The sequence below is a fragment of the Salvelinus namaycush genome, unplaced genomic scaffold, assembly GCF_016432855.1.
Source record: "Salvelinus namaycush isolate Seneca unplaced genomic scaffold, SaNama_1.0 Scaffold1219, whole genome shotgun sequence".
In the NCBI taxonomy this organism is placed as follows: domain Eukaryota; kingdom Metazoa; phylum Chordata; class Actinopteri; order Salmoniformes; family Salmonidae; genus Salvelinus; species Salvelinus namaycush.
This window is the reverse complement of record NW_024057919.1, coordinates 15,766-30,699: the sequence shown is the minus strand read 5'-3', so window position 1 is coordinate 30,699 and position 14,934 is coordinate 15,766. Positions and strand designations below refer to the sequence as shown.

Below are 14,934 nucleotides of genomic sequence, written 5' to 3'. Positions count from 1 at the left end.
AACATATGCACGATGGGAAACAAAAATGTTTCCATTAGAAGGTAAAGTGTGGGAAGTCACGTGGTGGAAAGTGATGAGTTGATTTGACAGTTTCAGTTAAAACAATGTCACTTACAGTAAGGCACAGGAACAGACACAGGGCAGAGGTAACGATATCACAAGAACCTGTGTAGTCTTAAAGGACTAATGAATCACTATGGTATGGAGCAACATGAATGGACTAATGAATCACTATGGTATGGAGCAACATGAATGGACTAATGAATCACTATGGTATGGAGTGACATCTAGTTGTTAAATGACTAATGAATCACTATGGTATGGAGCAGCATCTAGTTGTTAAAGGACTAATGAATCACTATGGTATGGAGTGACATCTAGATGTTAAAGGACTAATGAATCACTATGGTATGGAGTAACATCTAGTTGTTAAAGGACTAATGACTCACTATGGTATGGAGTGGCATCTAGTTGTTAAAGGACTAATGAATCACTATGGTATGGAGTGACATCTAGTTGTTAAAGGACTAATGAATCACTATGGTATGGAGTGACATATAGTTGTTAAAGGACTAATGAATCACTATGGTATGGAGTAACATCTAGTTGTTAAAGGACTAATGAATCACTATGGTATGGAGTGACATATAGTTGTTAAAGGACTAATGAATCACTATGGTATGGAGTAACATCTAGTTGTTAAAGGACTAATGAATCACTATGGTATGGAGTAACATCTAGTTGTTAATGAATCACTATGGTATGGAGTAACATCTAGTTGTTAAAGGACTAATGAATCACTATGATATGGAGTAACATCTAGTTGTTATCCATTTTCTTGCAGTGTTATCACAGTTACCGACCAGTTACCACATCACGACTAAAGAAGGATACCAGATACACACCAGGTACAACAACCTGACTAAAGAGAGAGACCAGCTACATAGGAAGAGAGAGGGTCTCATGAGAAAGTTCTCTAATCATTTACTTAGTAAATGGTCATGACGTGATCATGAGAAAAGAGGTTTTCCATTTATAAGACCAACACAACTGCAGAGAGTGACCTGCTACAGACCAGCTACAAGAAACTGACTGAAGAGAGAGACCAGCTACAGGCCAGTTACCACACCCTGACTAAAGAGATAGAACACTTAAAGCTTATTTAACACAACCTTACTGAGGAGAGAGATCAGCTAGAGACAAGTTTCAACAACCTGACTAAAGAGAGAGACTAGATACAAACCAGATACAACAACCTGACTAAAGAGAGAGACCAGCTACAGACCAGTTACAACAATCTGACTAAAGAGAGAGACCAGCTACATAGGGAGAGAGATGATCTCATGAGAAAGTTTTCTAATCATTTACTTAATAAATGATCATGATGTCAATTGCACATGCCTCATATGCAGAAAACGTGTGTTTGTGTTGTTTAATAATAAGAGGTGCAGAATAATAAAAAGTAAAATGTTTTTGTCTTGTAGAACAAACCTGTCCTGAAGGCTGGCAATTGGAATCCAGTTGGTACTTCATCTCTACAGAGACTGAAACCTGGAAGGAGAGCAGAGAGGACTGTCTGGAGAGAGGAGCAGACCTGGTGATCATAAACAGTGATATGGAACAGGTGAGAGAGAGAATTTTAACAAAAGCACAGATTAATAAATAAAGGAACGATGTCCTTTAACATGGCCTACCAGATTCCTGATTAAATGTGATTGGATGTTTAAAGTGTGACCTGCAGTTGGACACAGACAGAGGGCAGAACAGAACGCTGCACAGACAGAGCCACACGCTGCACAAATGCAATCCCACACGCACGCATAAACGCACGCACGTCTGTGAAGTTCCCCTTTTAAACCTCTGATAAAGATGCAGACAGATTTCTTACAAACTTCTGAATATTTCCTCAAACTGATGTCACACACAGACAGCACAGAGAGGAAAAAATTCCCAAGCCATAATGTCACTTCCTTATGAACAATGTCACAAATAGTTATTGTGAAATATGACGTCTTGCTTGAAAGTAATTGGATACTTAAAACATTCTTTCAACTGCAGTCGACCACAGACAGTCATCAGAGGGTTACCAGTGGAGACGCATATCAAAGCAAATACAGAACTACTAGTCATCATACAGTAGATATTACCATTAGGAGTCAGTTAGAAAGGTAATCATAAGTAAGTTAATACTATAAGTAAATGCTAAAATAATTTATATTACAATAAGAGGTCAAACAGACTGAATTAGTTGATTAAGTGATTGATTGGGGTAATCATTGATATTCGGTACGGTTAGTTAAGATGGCCGACTACGTCAACAAACAGATGATTGAATTAAACAAAGTTAATGAAGAAAACTGTAAAAGAGCAACGAGGAGCGTGAAGACTGAGACCCGTCGCTCAGGTACAAAGAATTATCTTTCTCTCTCTCACACAAAGATGCAGACAGGTATGAACGCACAAACCGAACGCACACGTATGCTGACACGCACACACACACAAATATCACATCATAGAAAAACACGTGTACATGTTTTATTGTTCTGTCTTCTGTGTGGTTCAGCTGGTACGGAGCCTGGGGTTTACAACCTGCTGGGGCCACAAACACTAAAATGCATCAATTCAATTTATTGTTTAAATTCAGTTATTGGAACTATGTGGAACTATTTAATAATCAATTAAAAATAACCTTTTTAAACAACAACACACTGGACACCCCACCGCTGTTATTGGTAAACATCTGAGGGTCTGGTAACCTGAAACAGGCTCTGTGCACCTGGTGACCTGCCTGTTATTGGTAAACAGCTGAGGGACAGGTAACCTGAAACAGGCTCTGTGCACCTGGTGACCTGCCTGTTATTGGTAAACATCTGAGGGTCTGGTAACCTGAAACAGGCTCTGTGCACCTGGTAACCTGAAACAGGCTCTGTGCACCTGGTGACCTGCCTGTTATTGGTAAACAGCTGAGGGTCTGGTAACCTGAAACAGGCTCTGTGCACCTGGTGACCTGCCTGTTATTGGCAAACATCTGAGGGTCTGGTAACCTGAAACAGGCTCTGTGCACCTGGTGATCTGTCTGTTATTGGTAAACATCTAAAGGTCTGGTAACCTGAAACAGGCTCTGTGCACCTGGTGACCTGTCTGTTATTGGTAAACAGCTGAGGGCCTGGTAACCTGAAACAGGCTCTGTGAACCTGGTGATCTGCCCGTTTTTTCCACTCAGAGAAATGTAACCAATCTCAAAAGAATGGACGCTGCAGAAATGTAACCACTCTCAAATTTATAGACAGAACTATGTATGACTGGTACTGTATGTAATTCATAGACAGAACTATGTATGACTGGTACTGTATGTAATTCATAGACAGAGCTACAGTATGTATGACTGGTACTGTATGTAATTCATAGACAGAGCTATGTATGACTGGTACTGTATGTAATTCATAGACAGAGCTACAGTATGTATGACTGGTACTGTATGTAATTCATAGACAGAACTATGTATGACTGGTACTGTATGTATTTCATAGACAGAGCTACAGTATGTATGACTGGTACTGTATGTAATTCATAGACAGAGATACAGTATGTATGACTGGTACTGTATGTAATTCATAGACAGAGCTATGTATGACTGGTACTGTATGTAATTCATAGACAGAACTATGTATGACTGGTACGGTATGTAATTCATAGACAGAACTACAGTATGTATGACTGGTACTGTATGTAATTCATAGACAGAACTATGTATGACTGGTACTGTATGTAATTCATAGACAGAACTATGTATGACTGGTACTGTATGTAATTCATAGACAGAACTATGTATGACTGGTACTGTATGTAATTCATAGACAGAGCTATGTATGACTGGTACTGTATGTAATTCATAGACAGAACTATGTATGACTGGTACTGTATGTAATTCATAGACAGAACTATGTATGACTGGTACGGTATGTAATTCATAGACAGAACTACAGTATGTATGACTGGTACTGTATGTAATTCATAGACAGAACTATGTATGACTGGTACTGTATGTAATTCATAGACAGAACTATGTATTACTGGTACTGTATGTAATTCATAGACAGAACTACAGTATGTATGACTGGTACTGTATGTAATTCATAGACAGAACTACAGTATGTATGACTGGTACTGTATGTAATTCATAGACAGAACTACAATATGTATGCAAGGACTGACCATCCATGAGATCAAAATGATAGTTTTACCCATCTGAGGCTACACAGTGTTTGTTAACAATTCCGTGGTAGAACAAGCTGATATTTGGGGTCCTGATGGGGTTAGAAAGTTAAGCTCATGAGGCATATACAGTATACGTTACCTTATTCATGAATCAATGGTGAAACATAATGAATTTAAAAGTAAAACATATAGATATAGCAATCGCAGATTACACCCTTAAATCATGCTGTAGCAATCGCATATAGCCTCTTTACATCATGCTTCAGCTATATTGTGTAATTTTTGTAATTTCTTCATACAGTAGCTTCCTGTGTATCAGATTTGAGATGACCACAAGCTTTAGAAAACTGTTGCTTCCAACCGTAACTCAATGAAGCAATGGAAATGTTTGGTTCTCAGAATTCTCATCATAGTCTTTTGTGATGTAAGATGATGTTAGTTCTGTTTTCATCATAACATAGGATGGTGTGTGTGTGTGTGTGTGTGTTTCTCTGCAGAGGGAAGACTAAGACTCTACAGGCTGGCTGCTGTGTGTTTAGGAGTGCTGTGTGTACTACAAGTCACTCTCAACATCTCCCTGAGACTTGCTTTCTGTAAGTGAGGCTGTGTCTTAACTGATACCCCATTATCACAGTACTTTTGACGGTGCACTATATAGAGAATAGGGTGCCATTTGGGACTGCGTACCGGAACCTATTTCAGTCAAAGTCAAGCACTGACAAAAATGTGACAACAAAAACAAAAAAACTGCATCAGCTCTGCTTGAGTACACAAACCATGTCTACAGTGCATTCGGGGAGTATTCAGATGTCTTCACTTTTTCCACATTTTGTTACGTTACAGCCTTGTTATAAAATTGATAAGAGGAACATTTTTTTGAATCAATCTACACACAATACTGCATTATGACAAAGTGAAACAGGTTAATAGAATATTTTCCAAATGTATAAAAAAAACAGATACCTTATTTACATAAGTATTCAGACCCTTTGCTATGAAACTCGAAATTGAGCTCAGGTACATCCTCTTTCCATTGATCATCCTTGAGATGTTTCTACAACTTGATTGGAGTCCATCTATGGTCATTTCAATTGTTTGGACTTGATTTAGAAAGATACACACCTGTCTATATAAGGTCCCACAGTTGACAGTGCATGTCAGAGCAAAAACCAAGCCATGAGGTCGAAGGAATTGTCCATAAAGCTCCGAGACAGGATTGTGTCGAGGCACAGATCTGGGGAAGGGTACCAATACATTTCTGCAGCATTTAAGGTCCCCAAGAGCACTGTGGCCTCCATCATTCTTAAAGACACTTCCTAGAGCTGGCCGCCTGGCCAAACTGAGCAATAGGGGGAGAAGGGACTTGGTCAGGGAGGTGACCAAGAACCTGATGGTCAGTCTGACAGAGCTCCAGAGTTCCTCTGTGGAGATGGGAGAACCTTCCAGAAGGACAACTATCTCTGCAGCACTTCACCAATCAGGCCTTTATGGTAGAGTGGCCAGACGGAAGCCACTCCTCAGTAAAAGGCACATGACAGACAACGCAGGAGTGGCTTCGGGACAAGTCTCTGAATGTCCTTTAGAGGCCCAGCCAAAGCCCGGACTTGAACCCAATCGAACACCTCTGGAGAGACTTAAAAATAGCTGTGCAGCGATGCTCCCCATCCAACCTGACAGAGGTTGAGAGGATCTGTGTCACGCCCTGACCATAGAGAGCCCTTGGTTCTCTATGGTGTAGTAGGTCAGGGCGTGACTAGGGGGTGGTCTAGTATGTCTATTTCTATGTTGGTGCTAATATGGTTCCCAATTAGAGGCAGCTGTTTATCTTTGCCTCTGATTGGGGATCATATTTAGGTAGCCATTTCCCCACCTGTGGTTTTGTGGGATATTGATTGTTTGTGTTTAGTTGCCTGTGTGCAAGTCATGACTTCACATTTCATTGTTTCTTTATTGTTTTGTTTGTTTCACGGAGATTAAAAATATGTGGAACTATACTCACGCTGCGCCTTGGTCCGTCTCTCAAAACGATCGTGTCAATCTGCAGAGAAAAATGGGAGAAACTCTCCAAATACAGGTGTGCCAAGCTTGTAGAATCATACTCAAGAAGTCTCAAGGCTGTAATCGCTGCCAAAGGTGCTTCAACAAAGTGCTGAGTAAACGGTATGAATAATTATGTATATGTGATATCTGTTATTTATTTTTAATAAAGTTGCAAAAATGTTTACAAAACTGTTTTTGCTTTGTCATTTTGGGGTATTGTGTGTAGATTGATGAGGGGAGAAAACAATTTAACTTTCGTCGCTCTCACGTGAACGCGCGTGGTCAGCGCATGTTCAGGTCATGATAGACCCGACTCATTCCTCTCTCCTTCGGCCTCACTTCACAGTAGAAGCATCAGTCAAGGTTCTAACGACTGTTGACATCTAGTGGAAGCCTTAGGAAGTACAACATTGAGGAATGCTCAACTGGTGTCGCTCATTCAGCCGACAGAAACTTTCAACCGGTTTTCCCCATTAAGTAGCGAGTCGGAGTCTGAGGCCGAGTCTTCTCTTGTCTCTACTCCTCCCGTTACGGGGTCAGAGACGCCGAAGCTTCCCACCATTAGCTCTGACAAATTGAAAACCCTAGTCATTGGCGACTCCATTACCCGCAGTATTAGACTTAAAACGAATCACCCAGCGATCATACACTGTTTACCAGGGGGTAGGACTACCGACGTTAAGGCTAATCTGAAGATGGTGCTGGCTAAAGCTAAAACTGGCGAGTGTAGAGAGTATAGAGATATTGTTATCCACGTCGGCACCAACGATGTTAGGATGAAACAGTCAGAGGTCACCAAGCGCAACATAGCTTCAGCATGTAAATCAGCTAGAAAGATGTGTCGGCATCGAGTAATTGTCTCTGGCCCCCTCCCAGTTAGGGGGAGTGATGAGCTCTACAGCAGAGTCTCACAACTCAATCGCTGGTTGAAAACTGTTTTCTGCCCCTCCCAAAAGAAAGAATTTGTAGATAATTGGCCCTCTTTCTGGGACTCACCCACAAACAGGACCAAGCCTGACCTGCTGAGGAGTGACGGACTCCATCCTAGCTGGAGGGGTGCTCTCACGCCCTGACTTACATAACTGAGGATCTCAATTTAACCTTGCGCAATACCCTAGATGCAGTTGCACCCCTAAAAACTAAAAACATTTGTCATAAGAAACTAGCTCCCTGGTATGCAGAAAATAACCGAGCTCTGAAGCAAGCTTCCAGAAAATTGGAACGGAAATGGCGCCACACCAAACTGGAAGTCTTCCGACTAGCTTGGAAAGACAGTACCGTGCAGTATCGAAGAGCCCTCACTGCTGCTCGATCATCCTACTTTTCCAACTTAATTGAGGAAAATAAGAACAATCCAAAATGTATTTTTGCTACTGTCGCAAAGTTAACTAAAAAGCAGCATTCCCCAAGTGAGGATGGCTTTCACTTCAGCAGTAATAAATTCATGAACTTCTTTGAGGAAAAGATCATGATCATTAGAAAGCAAATTACGGACTCCTCTTTAAATCTGCGTATTCCTCCAAAGCTCAGCTGTCCTGAGTCTGCACAACTCGGCCAGGACCTAGGATCAAGAGAGACACTTAAGTGTTTTAGTACTATATCTCTTGACACAATGATGAAAATAATCATGGCCTCTAAACCTTTAAGCTGCATACTGGATCCTATTCCAACTAAACTACTGAAAGAGCTGCTTCATGTGCTTGGCCCTCCTATGTTGAACATAATAAACGGCTCTCTATCCACCGGATGTGTACCAAACTCACTAAAAGTGGCAGTAATAAAGCCTCTCTTGAAAAAGCCAAACCTTGGCCCAGAAAATATCAAAAACTATCGGCCTATATCGAATCTTCCATTCCTCTCAAAAGTTTTAGAAAAAGCTGTTGCGCAGCAACTCACTGCCTTCCTGAAGACAAACAATGTATACGAAATGCTTCAGTCTGGTTTTAGACCCCATCATAGCACTGAGACTGCACTTGTGAAGGTGGTAAATAATGACGTCAGACCGAGGCTCTGCATCTGTCCTCATGCTACTAGACCTTAGTGCTGCCTTTGATACCATCGATCACCACATTATTTTGGAGAGATTGGAAACCCAAATTGGTCTACACGGACAAGTTCTGGCCTGGTTTAGATCTTATCTGTCGGAAAGATATCAGTTTGTCTCTGTGAATGGTTTGTCCTCTGACAAATCAACTGTACATTTCGGTGTTCCTCAAGGTTCCGTTTTAGGACCACTATTGTTTTCACTATATATTTTACCTCTTGGGGATGTCATTCGAAAACATAATGTTAACTTTCACTGCTATGCGGATGACACACAGCTGTAAATTTCAATGAAACATGGTGAAGCCCCAAAATTGCCCTCGCTAGAAGCCTGTGTTTCAGACATAAGGAAGTGGATGGCTGAAAACTTTCTACCTCTTGGAAATAGGGGGCGCCCTTTTCACTTCTGGATAAAAACGTGCCCAATTTAAACGGCCTCGTACTCTGTCCTAGATCATATGATATGCATATTATTATTACTATTGGATAGAAAATACTCTGAAGTTTCTAAAACTGTTTGAATTATATCTGTGAGTAAAACAGAACTCATTTGGCAGGCAAACTTCCAAACAGGAAGTGAAAATTCTGAAATGGGTCTCTGTGAAAGGCTTCCCCTATTCAATTGCCTTGTATTTATGGATATGTATGCACTTCACACGCCTTCCACTAGATGTCAACAGGCAGTAGAACGTTGAATGAGGTGTCTAGCCTGATGTGGGACCGAATGAGAGCTTTTGGAGTGACAGGTCAGCCATATTGGCAGTATTTTGCTGCGCACCTGGGTGCACCATATCGTTGTCTGCAATGCCTTAGGTAGACACGAATACATGCTCCGTCTGGGACGTTATTGGATACATATGAGGAAAAACATCCTAAAGATGGATTCTCAACTGAGTTTGACCAGTTTATTCGACTTTTATTATCACTTTTTGAATTTTTCGTTCCAAATTTCATGGACACGTGAGCTACACATGCTAGCCAAAGTTGCTAATTCGACAGAAGAAATGGACATTCTAAAACAAAACAACGATTTATTGTGGAACAAGGATTCCTGGCACTGCATTCTGATGAAAGTTCATCAAAGGTAAGAGAATATTTATGATGTTATTTTGTATTTTTGTTGAATATGTTGACTCCAACATGGCGGAGAATGGCTGAGCGCTGTCTCAGATTATTGTATGCTGTGCTTTTTACTAAAGGGATTTTTTAAAATCTAACACAGCGGTTGCATTAACTTCTTATGGCTGCAAGGCAAAGTGTTGAGTAGCCAGTGAAATCGTGCCCATTTCAAACGGCCTCCTACTCAAATCTTGCTCGTACAATATGAATATTATTATTCTTTTTGGATAGAAAACACTTTCTAGTTTCTAAAACAGTTGGAATTATTTCTCTGAGTGAAACACAAGTCCTTCTGCAGCACTTTTCCTGACCAGGAAGTGAAATGTCAGAAATCTATGCTCTTTTCAATCTGATGCCTATACATGGTCTTAACACCTAGGAGTCTGCTGACAGTCTATACGCCTTCCTATTGGTGTAAAGAGGATGTCAGAGAAGAATTTTTTTTGCTCCTCTTGGTCTGTGGTGGAAAAAAACCTATTTCTTTGACCTGAGCGCCCACTTCCGGTATTCTGAAGGAAGTGGGATGGACTTCTGTTTTGCCTTCCTAACGAACGGCTAACGTCTCCGGCTCGAATTTTTTTGGATATATGTGACCATATCATCGTAATGTATGTTTTTTCAATATAGTTTAATCAGATTATTGAAACTTTATTCGGGAGTTTTGCCGTGTTCCGTCGTATGACTGTGTTTACGTTGGGCCACGGCTACTGGAAATGGTAAATGAACAGGGATATTTCTCATTCTGAAACGAAACAACGACTCATCTGGACAGAGGACGCCTGTTTCAACATTCTGATGAAAGATCAGCCAAAGTAAGACTCATTTTATGATGTTATTTCATATATCTGTCGTGCATGTGAACGGGTCGTGGGCGCCCAAATGTGTCTCTCTATTGTGGCTACGCTAATATAGCGATACATTTTTTTTCGCTGTAAAACATTTAATAAATCGGAAATATTGTTTGGAATCACAAGTTGCCTATCTTTCAATTGCTGCAAACTATATATTTTTCGGAAATGTTTTATGATGAGTAATAAGCTATTTGACGTTGGTGTCTGTTGGTGTCTGTAAATATTATGGCTGCTTTCGGTGCACTTTCTGATTTGTAGCTGAAATGTAAAATATGATTTATACCTGAAATATGCACATTTTTCGAAAAAAAATATGCTATACAATAAATATGTTATCAGACTGTCATCTGATGAATTTGTTTCTTGGTTAGTGGCTATTTATATCTTTATTTGGTCGAATTTGTGATAGCACCTGATGGAGTAAGAAACTGATGGAGTTAGAAAAGTGGTGTCATTTGCTAACGTGGTTAGCTAATAGATGTACATATTTTGTCTTCCCTGTAAAACATTTTAAAAATCGGACATGTTGGTTTGATTCACAAGAAGTTTATCTTTCATCTGGTGTCTTGGACTTGTTAATGTGTGAAAGTTAAATATTTTTAAAAACTAGCTTTTGAATTTCGCGCCCTGCACTTTGAGCTGGATGTTGTCATATTGTGGGCGGTGTCGGGCTTGCAGCCCAAACAGGTTAAGAACCAGTGTATCTTTAATTATATGTCCAACATGTATTTTTCAGCAAAGTTTATGATGAGTTTTTTGGTTAGATTACGTGACTCTCTAAAATTTCTCCGGACAATTTGGAGCATTTTGGCGCCATGTTCACAATGTAAAACCAGGATTTGTAGCTATAAATATGCACATTTTCGAACAAAACATAAATGTATTGTATAACATGATGTTATAAGACTGTCATCTGATGAAGTTGTTCAAAGGTTAGTGATTAATTTTATCTCTATTTGTGAGTTTTGTGAAAGCTATCTTTGCGGTGAAAAAATGGCGTTGTGTTTTGGGCGATTGTGGTGAGCTAACATAAATATATGTTGTGTTTTCGCTGTAAAACATTTAAAAAATCGGACATGTTGGCTGGATTCACAATATGTTTATCTTTCATTTGCTGTATTGGACTTGTGATTTCATGAAATTATATTATATTATATCCCTGTGGCGCTAGGCTAGGCTATGCTAGTCAGGGTTTTTGATGACAAATATCCCGGATCCGGGATGGGGAGTCCAGTGACTATGCATATTTGATGAACAGTGAGTAGCAGTAGCGTAAAAAGAGGGGTTGGCGGGTGTTGGGACACAATGCAGATAGCCCGGTTAGCCAATATGTGGGAGCACTGGTTGGTCGGGCTAATTGAGGTAGTATGTACATGAATGTACAGTTGAAGTGGACATGGATAAACAGAGAGGAGCAGCAGCGTAAAATAGGGGTTGGGGGGGGGGGGGGGGGGGGGGGGGGGGGGGGGGGGGGGGGGGGGGGGGGGGGGGGGGGGGGGGGGGGGGGGGGGGGGGGGGGGGGGGGGGGGGGGGGGGGGGGGGGGGGGGGGGGGGGGGGGGGGGGGGGGGGGGGGGGGGGGGGGGGGGGGGGGGGGGGGGGGGGGGGCAGACAATGGAAATAGTCCGGGTAGCCATTTGGTTTGGCTAAGCCCTAATTTATCTACTTAAAATGTACTTTTAAATCTAACCTAACTAATGAAGGCCAAGTTTGATGCGTTGATCTACCAGACCTTCTGAGGATTTGGGCGGAAGTGTCTGGGAACGAGATAAGGTGTAATGTGACTAAAATGACTTAAACTTTCAGCATGTTTCATCCTTCAGCACAACATGTCACCCTTTATTTGTTTATATCATATTCAACATAGTTCGTTATGTCACATTTAAGACGGGTGATTATGTCACACAGTTATGCCACGTTTATGAACCCTTTATAAAGCATGACATACACTTATAGATGCTATATAACACATTTATGTAGTGCTTATGAAAGCATTAGGAAGGCTTTATGTAGCAATTGATATGAAAGCTTAATGAAGCCTTTATAAGCTGATGGTTATTTAAAGAAGGGACCTTGAAGGTCAGGTTATTATTTGAGAGAATCGAAAATTAAATCCCAATCAGTGAAATAATTATTGATCGAGCTAACTAGCAGATTAACATCAATCATCAACATCAACGATCAGCTGATAGTCTGACAAAATCGGCAAACATCAATGTCAATATTGAAAGACAATTCTTCACTTTTTACTGGTGAAATGTCCACACTGCATGCCAATCATCTCAGTCATTATCATGGGAATATGCATTTAGATTTCTTGAATTACTGTTTCGTGAGTGAATTAACCAGGAGTTATATGTATCAATCCTTTCCAGATAACAGAGGCAATGTGACTGCAGAGAAAGACCTGCTACAGACCAGTTACAACACCCTGACTGAAGAGAGAGACCAGCTACAAACCAGTTACAACATTCTGACTAAAAAGGGAGACCAGCTACAGACCAGTTACAACACCCTGACTAGAGAGAGAGACCAGCTACAGACCAGTTACAACACCCTGACTAAAGAGAGAGACCAGCTACAGACCAGTTACAACACCCTGACTAAAGAGAGAGACCAGCAACAGACCAGTTGCAACAACATGACTGAAGAAAGAGACCAGTTACAGACCAGTTACAACAACCTGACTGAAGAGAGAGACCAGCTACAGACCAGTTACAACACCCTGACTGAAGAGAGAGACCAGCTACAGACCAGTTACAACACCCTGACTAAAGAGAGAGACCAGCTACAGACCAGTTACAACAACCTGACTGAAGAGAGAGACCAGCTACAGACCAGTTACAACACCCTGACTGAAGAGAGAGACCAGCTACAGACAAGTTACAACACCCTGACTAGAGAGAGAGACCAGCTACAGACCAGTTACAACACCCTGACCGAAGAGAGAGAGCAGCTACAGACCAGTTACAACACCCTGACTAGAGAGAGAGACCAGCTACAGACCAGTTGCAACACCAGGACTGAAGAGAGAGACCAGTTACAGACCAGTAACAACACCCTGACTGAAGAGAGAGACCAGCTACAGACCAGTTACAACACCCTGACTGAAGAGAGAGACCAGCTACAGACCAGTTACAACACCCTGACTAGAGAGAGAGACCAGCTACAGACCAGTTACAACACCCTGACTGAAAAGAGAGAGCAGCTACAGACCAGTTACAACACCCTGACTAGAGAGAGAGACCAGCTACAGACCAGTTGCAACACCAGGACTAAAGAAAGAGACCAGTTAAAGACCAGTTACAACACCCTGACTAAAGAGAGATACCAGCTACAGACCAGTTACAACACCCTGACTGAAGAGAGAGACCAGCTACAGACCAGTTACAACACCCTGACTAAAGAGAGAGACCAGCTACAGACCAGTTACAACATTCTGACTAAAGACATACACCAGCAATATAGGGAGAACAAGGATCTCATGACAAAGTTCTCTAATCTGAGTGAGTTTACCTGATAAATGATCATAACATCACATACAGTATCTAATATGCAGTAAACTTGTGTTCGTATTCTACAATAATAGGTGCAGAATAACAAGATGGAAATGTATGTTTTTGTCATGTAGAACAAACCTGTCCTGAAGGCTGGCAGATTAAGTTGGAATCCAGTTGGTACTTCCTGTCTAACGTGGAAAAAACCCTGGGAGGAGAGCAGACTGGACTGTCTGGAGAGAGGAGCAGACCTGGTGATCGTAAACAGTGATATGGAACAGGTGAGAGAGAGAATCAAACATGCCTTGGTCAGTAATGTATCTTCAAGTATTTAACTCATGTAGCCTATAGAAGTTGACAACATCAGTGTCTTTCTCACCAACAGGAGTTTCTCTATGGCCTCAATAAGAGAGCCTGGATTGGTCTGACTGACTCTGTTACTGAGGGGACATGGACATGGGTGGACGGCACACCACTGACCACCCCAAGGTAAGACACTACTGCTGTAATAACACTGACCACCCCAAGGTAAGACACTACTACTCTATAATAACACTGACCACCCCAAGGTAAGACACTACTGTTTTAATAACACTGACCACCCCAAGGTAAGAGACTACTGCTCTATAATAACACTGACCACCCCAAGGTAAGAGTCTACTGCTCTAATAACACTGACCACCCCAAGGTAAGAGACTACTGCTCTAATAACACTGACCACCCCAAGGTAAGACACTACTGTTTTAATAACACTGACCACCCCAAGGTAAAGGACTACTGCTGTAATAACACTGACCACAGTTTAAGGAGTAGGACTGATTCTCTGTGTTGTTCAGAATCTAATGAGTTTAAGGTGAGACTTGACCATCCAGGTGTGATAGAGACTTTTTAACAAATTAGATATTGCTTCAAATCATGTTCATAAATAGTTTTGTTTGCACTCATATATGTCATTCCACGAACACTAAAGATTTATCTTACAATGTCATAAAAAAATTTAAAATGAAAGTTTTGGTTGTTGGTCCAATAAAGGCTATGCTCATATTAATACTGAAAAAAACATGTCTGTATTAACATTGACCCCTTTTTGTATTTTTTCTTATTGGCACTGACTCTATTGAACTCTCTATTGCACTGACTCTATTGACTGACTCTATGCACACTCATT

At 41.2% G+C, this 14,934-nt stretch overlaps 1 pseudogene; it reads left to right on the top strand.

Moving 5' to 3' along the window:
* The first annotated feature begins 2,301 nt into the window (after positions 1-2,301).
* Positions 2,302-14,609, top strand: LOC120036134 (annotated as a pseudogene).
* Positions 14,610-14,934: the final 325 nt, after the last annotated feature.